Source organism: Gorilla gorilla, chromosome 17 (assembly GCF_029281585.2).
Source record: "Gorilla gorilla gorilla isolate KB3781 chromosome 17, NHGRI_mGorGor1-v2.1_pri, whole genome shotgun sequence".
In the NCBI taxonomy this organism is placed as follows: Eukaryota; Metazoa; Chordata; class Mammalia; order Primates; family Hominidae; genus Gorilla; species Gorilla gorilla.
In genome coordinates, this window is record NC_073241.2 from 70,512,576 (window position 1) to 70,518,124 (window position 5,549).

General features: G+C 34.5%; 1 non-coding gene across 1 annotated transcript; it reads left to right on the forward strand.

Annotated features, from left to right (window-relative positions):
- The first annotated feature begins 1,482 nt into the window (after positions 1 to 1,482).
- LOC115931512 (U4 spliceosomal RNA) lies at positions 1,483 to 1,623 on the forward strand. The gene has a single exon (XR_004067984.2). It is a non-coding gene; the product is annotated as a U4 spliceosomal RNA (small nuclear RNA).
- The last annotated feature ends 3,926 nt before the right edge of the window (positions 1,624 to 5,549 follow it).

Sequence of the window (5,549 nt, forward strand, 5' to 3'; positions counted from 1 at the left end):
TTGCAGTGAGCCGAGATGGTGCCACTGCACTCCAGCCGGGACGACACAGCGAGACTGCGTCTCAAAAAACAAACAAACAAACAAAAAAAAAAACAGAAGATTTAACATAATACATTAAACAACATTTAACAAAAAGAAGGCAGTAAAAGGGAAATAGAACATTTCTTAAATGAGAAAAATAAAAAACAAATTGTAAAATTACTAAAATTGGCTCCAGAAGAATTAGAAATTCTAAACAGAACTAAAACCAAAATAATAAAATAGTAATTAAGATTTTCCCACCACAGGCCGGGCGCGGTGGCTCACGCCTGTAATCCCAGCACTTTGAGAGGCCGAGGCAGGTGAATCACCTGAGGTCAGGAGTTCGACACCAGCCTGGCCAACGTGGGGAAACCCTGCCTCTATTAAAAATATAAAAATTAGCCGGGCGTGGTGACGGGTGCCTATAGTCCCAGCTACTTGGGAGGCTGAGGCAGGAGAATTGCTTGAACCCGGGAGGCAGAGGTTGCAGTGAGCTGAAATCACGCCATTTCACTCCAGCCTGGGCGACAAGAGAAAAAACTCCGTCTCAAAACAAAAAAAAAAGATTTTTCCCACCACAAAAAACTCAGGCTTATATGGCTTCATGAGAAAACTCAGAAAATCTGTGGAGGAAATAAGTCCTATCTCACTCTATGAAGCTAGCATTACCTGAAATGTAAGCCAAAGACATAAATAAATAAATAAATAAATAAATAAATAAATAAATAAAATGAAAGACTGATTTAGAGATGAAACACTCTCAACAAAAATGAGCAGACCAAATTCAGCAATATGCAAAAAGGATTTATACCATGGACTAGTTAGATTATTCCTGGAATAGACAGTTAGTTTAACATCCAAAAATCAATTAATGTAATACACTATATTAACAGAATAAAGAAAAAAGTGTGTCATCTTTAATAGACACACATAAACGAAAGCTGACAAAATCAAATACCCATTTATGACTTAAACTTGCAACAGACTGGGAAAATAATGGAACTTCCAGCTGACACAACAGACCTTTGGAAAACCTATAGTTGGCGTTCTATTTATTGGAGGAAGACTGAATTCTTTCCCACTGAGATCAGGAACAAAACCAGGATGTCTATTCTCCCTATGCTTATTCAAAATTTTTGTGGAGTTTCTTATAAGTCTAACAAAGCCAGAAAAATAGAACATACACTATCCAAACAGAAAATGAAGAAATAAAATTGTCTTTATTTGCTATTGACATAATTGCCTGTGTAGAAAATCACACAGAATCTAATTTTTAAAAAGTACTATCACTAATATGTAATTTTGTCAACTTTTTAGAATAAAAGAATAGTAATAAAAAATCAATTATATTTCTATATGACAGCAAGGAGCAATTTGAAATAGAAAAATTTACAAAAATTGTGTTTACAATAGCATACACAATGTGTAAACATAGAAGAAAATCTGACAAAAGATGTGCTAAGCTTTGTGCAGTGGCAGTACTGTAGCCAATGAGGTTTACCTGAGGTGCGATTACTGCTAATTGAAAACTTTTCCCAGTACCCCGCTGTGACAACTTGCAATATAGTCAGCATTGGCGATGTTTGACTATCTCCATGAAGACTAAGAAAAAAAAAATGTGCAAACATATAAACTAGTAACTCTAATATAGTACTAAAATAAAGAATACCTAAAAAAATGGAGAAATATATACAATTTTCATGAATTGAAACATTCAATATTAGCCCATTCTCCTTTAATTATACATTTGTAGATTCAATCCAGTCTCAAACAAAATCCTAGCAGGCTTCATTTTTAGATACTAAAAAGTTGATTCTAAAATTGATATATAAATGCAACAAATCTAGAATAATCAACACAACTTAGAATAACAACATTGGAAGATTTATACACCTGACCTCAAGACTCAATATGAAGCTACAGCATTTAAGACCATGAATTGTTGGCAAGAAATAAAAAATAAATCATTAGAAAATGATAGGCTGCGAGCAGTGGCTGACACCTGTGAGCACTTTGGAGGCTGAGATGGGAGGATCACTTGAGGCCAGGAGTTCGAGATCAGCCTAGGAAACAAAGTGAGACTCTGTCTCTACAAAAAATTTAAAAATTATCCAGGCACGATGGTGCATGCCTGTTGTCTCAGCTACGCAGGAGGCTGAGGCAGGAGAATTGCTTGAGCCCGGGGTTGTCCAGGCTACAGTGAGCCATATTCATGACACAGCACTCAAGCCTGGGTGACAGAGTGAGATCCTGCCACAAAATAAAAAGAAAAGAGAAAATGATAAAGATTGTAAAAATACAATCGTATATGGCTACAACTGATTTGTTAAAAAGATGCAAAGGCAATCCAGTGGAGAAATTACAGTGTTTTTAAAAAGTTGTTAGATCAATTTAATACCTACACATAAAAATATAAACTTCTACCCATACCTGTTGCCACATTTTAAAAAAATTAACTAATAGGCCTAAACATAAGCTAAAACTATAAAAGTTTTAGTTGAACACATAGGAGAAAAATTTTTGTGACTGTGGTTTAAGCAAAGAGTTCTTAGATAACAAAATCAAAGTCTGACTTACTTTAAAAAATTATAAATTAGACTTCACTAATATTAAGATCTTCTGTTTCTTGAAAGACAATGTTAAAAGAATAAAAAACCAAGACATTAGGGAATATTTGCATGTCACATTTTTGATAAACAACTTGTATCCTGAATATATAATTTTCTAAATTCAATAATAATAAAAAAAATTTAGCAACAGATTTTAACAGAAACTTATCAAATAAATACAGAGATGACAAATAAGCGCATAACACATGTTCAATATCATTATTCATTAGGGAAATGTAAATGAAACCACAACTAGACACTGCCTCACACATTAAAAGTTCTTAAATTGACACCACTGATGACATCAACTACTGCAAGGATTTAAATAAAGTGGAAACTTCATAAACATCTGGGGGTTATGTAAACTGTTGTAACTACTTTGAAAAACAGTTCTGCAGTTTTGTAAAAACGTAAACGTACACTTAGGGCATAACTCAGCTATCCGACTCCCAAGTATTTACTAAACAGAAATGAAAGCCTATGTTTATAGAAAGACCTGAATATGAAATTTCATAGTAGCTTTATCTGTAATAGCCTCAAGGAAATCAACCCAAATGTCATACATAGGTAAATGGACAATAAAATTGTAATATATCTATATGCTAAAATGCTATTCAGAAACAAAAGATATGAAGTCTTCAGACATCTATAGACACTGGTGAATCTTAAATAGTGAGGCTAAGTGACAGAAACCCAAAAATAACAAAAAATACAGATTGCAAGATTCCATTTTTTAAAGACATTAGAAAATGAAAACTAATTTATGTAAGGCAGACCAGTTGTTGTCTAGGGGTGGGGAGTTAGGACGGGGTCAGGGGCAGGGACTACGAAGTGTCATAAGGAAACTTTTGGGCGTGGACAGGTGTAGTGGCTCACACCTGTAATCCCAGCACTTTGGAAGGCCGAGGACGGAGGATCACTTGAGGTCAGGGATTTGAGACCAGCCTGGGCAACAGGATAAAACCCCATCTCTACTAAAATTTCAAAAATTAGGCAGGCGTGCTAGCGGGCACCTGTAGTCCTAGCTACTGGAGAGGTTGAGGCAGGAGAATCACTTAAACATGAGAGGGAGAGTTGCAGTAAGCCAAAATTGTGCCACTGCACTCCAGCCTGGGCAACAGAGTGAAGCTCCTTCTCCAAAACTAAAAATAAAATAAAATAAAAATGAAACTTTCGGGTGTGATTGATATATTTGCTATCTTGATGTGTTGATAGTCTCACAGGTGTATACATACATTAGAACTTACCTGGTACATTTTAAATATGTGTAGTCCATTGTATGTCAAGTATTCCACCATATAAGTGTTTAAACACACACACACACACACACACACACACACACAAGACAGAAGTAAATGTTTCATTCACACAATCTTCATGGACAAATCTATATTTCAAAGGTAGGAAAATCATGAGGTCAAAGAAAAAACACTGCATTTCTGAGATCGTAATAGAGAAGTAAATATGTGTATTCAGTGTTCAATGTACAAATTATTGAAGTCTTTTTGTCCTTTTTTCATCTCTCCCAACTTAATTGGAATAGATCCAGTTTACAATAAAAGAAATACAGTGAAGTTTTCCAAACAGCAATGAGAATGAGCATTGTGGCTCATCCAGAGCTCCAAAAAGCAACTGCTCTGTACCTAAGGAAATCTTGTTTTTGCTCAAAATTTTATTTATCCTTGAGATTTTAATGACTTTTAAGAATGTTTTTCCTTATACCTTTGGGCTTCAGTTTCTTCGTATGCAAAATCAAGTCATGAAGATATTTCCACACAGCCAAGATGTTATAGGATAATGAATTGCTTGATAACACATTGTAATATTTGGCAAAAGAACAAAGCATTATTATTGTTATTAAATATTATTAGCTGGCGTATGATGCTGAACTGATAATTACTTCAAGTAACACTTCATAAAATGCTAACTGTAAAGTGTACATAAATTTATGTATTCATTAATATGATACCTGCTACGAACAAATATTTTGGAAGATTGCCAACCACATTTCTTTCACAGTGTTAGTAAATTTTAATTTATATTCAAACCCATTGCCTCAGTTCCTCACATTCAGCTCTCTTCAATACTAATTTAAGTTCTTTGGGTTGAATGAAACTAATTTATTTGCCTCTTTCATTATAAGGATAACAGCTTGCAATACAGCATTATGAGAAGGTCCCCTACTTCCCTTGAAACACAAGTTTCATTCTGTTACTTTTACGTTCTAATGTTTTATAAGTAAAAAACTAGCTATAGAAATTAAGGAAGTTGGAAGTTAGAATTTGGGAAATTAAAACAATACTAATACATATTTAAATATGGTTATGTTAGCAGAACTGATCACACACGTTGTTGAATTTCTCAAAAATGCTTTTCATCAGAAATCAATTTTATTGTCACTTCAAAATACATATCATGAACTCTGCAATCAAAACTGTAAGAGACCAACAACAGGCAAGAGGTGTGGTCCCTGCTATCAATCCATATAAATATTATTATACACACATCCCTGTATATGATCCAGAGGTGAAGTGCATCATTTATCAGCTACTTAAGGAAAGCCCCGGTGCCTATTGGCCAGAGTAGGCTGTTCTGATCTCAAGGAGACTGTCCCCACTTCTTTTATTTTGAAGAATTTCAATACGGCAGAAAAGTTAAAAGACCAATATAATGAATACTTATATACTCTTCATCTGACCCCACTAATGGTTTACGTCTCACCACATTTGCATGAAATCTCCTGCTCTGTTTCCATATTTACAAATCCATTTTAAAATAATTTGTACACATTTCTAAGGCTAATTATGTGTTCTGAACAAAAGGAATTACTTTTGGCCATTGAGACCAAATTTCGTCACTGAGGGAAATAAGTCAAGTCCAGGCTGATGATGTATGGACCATACCTAAAGAAACCAGGTA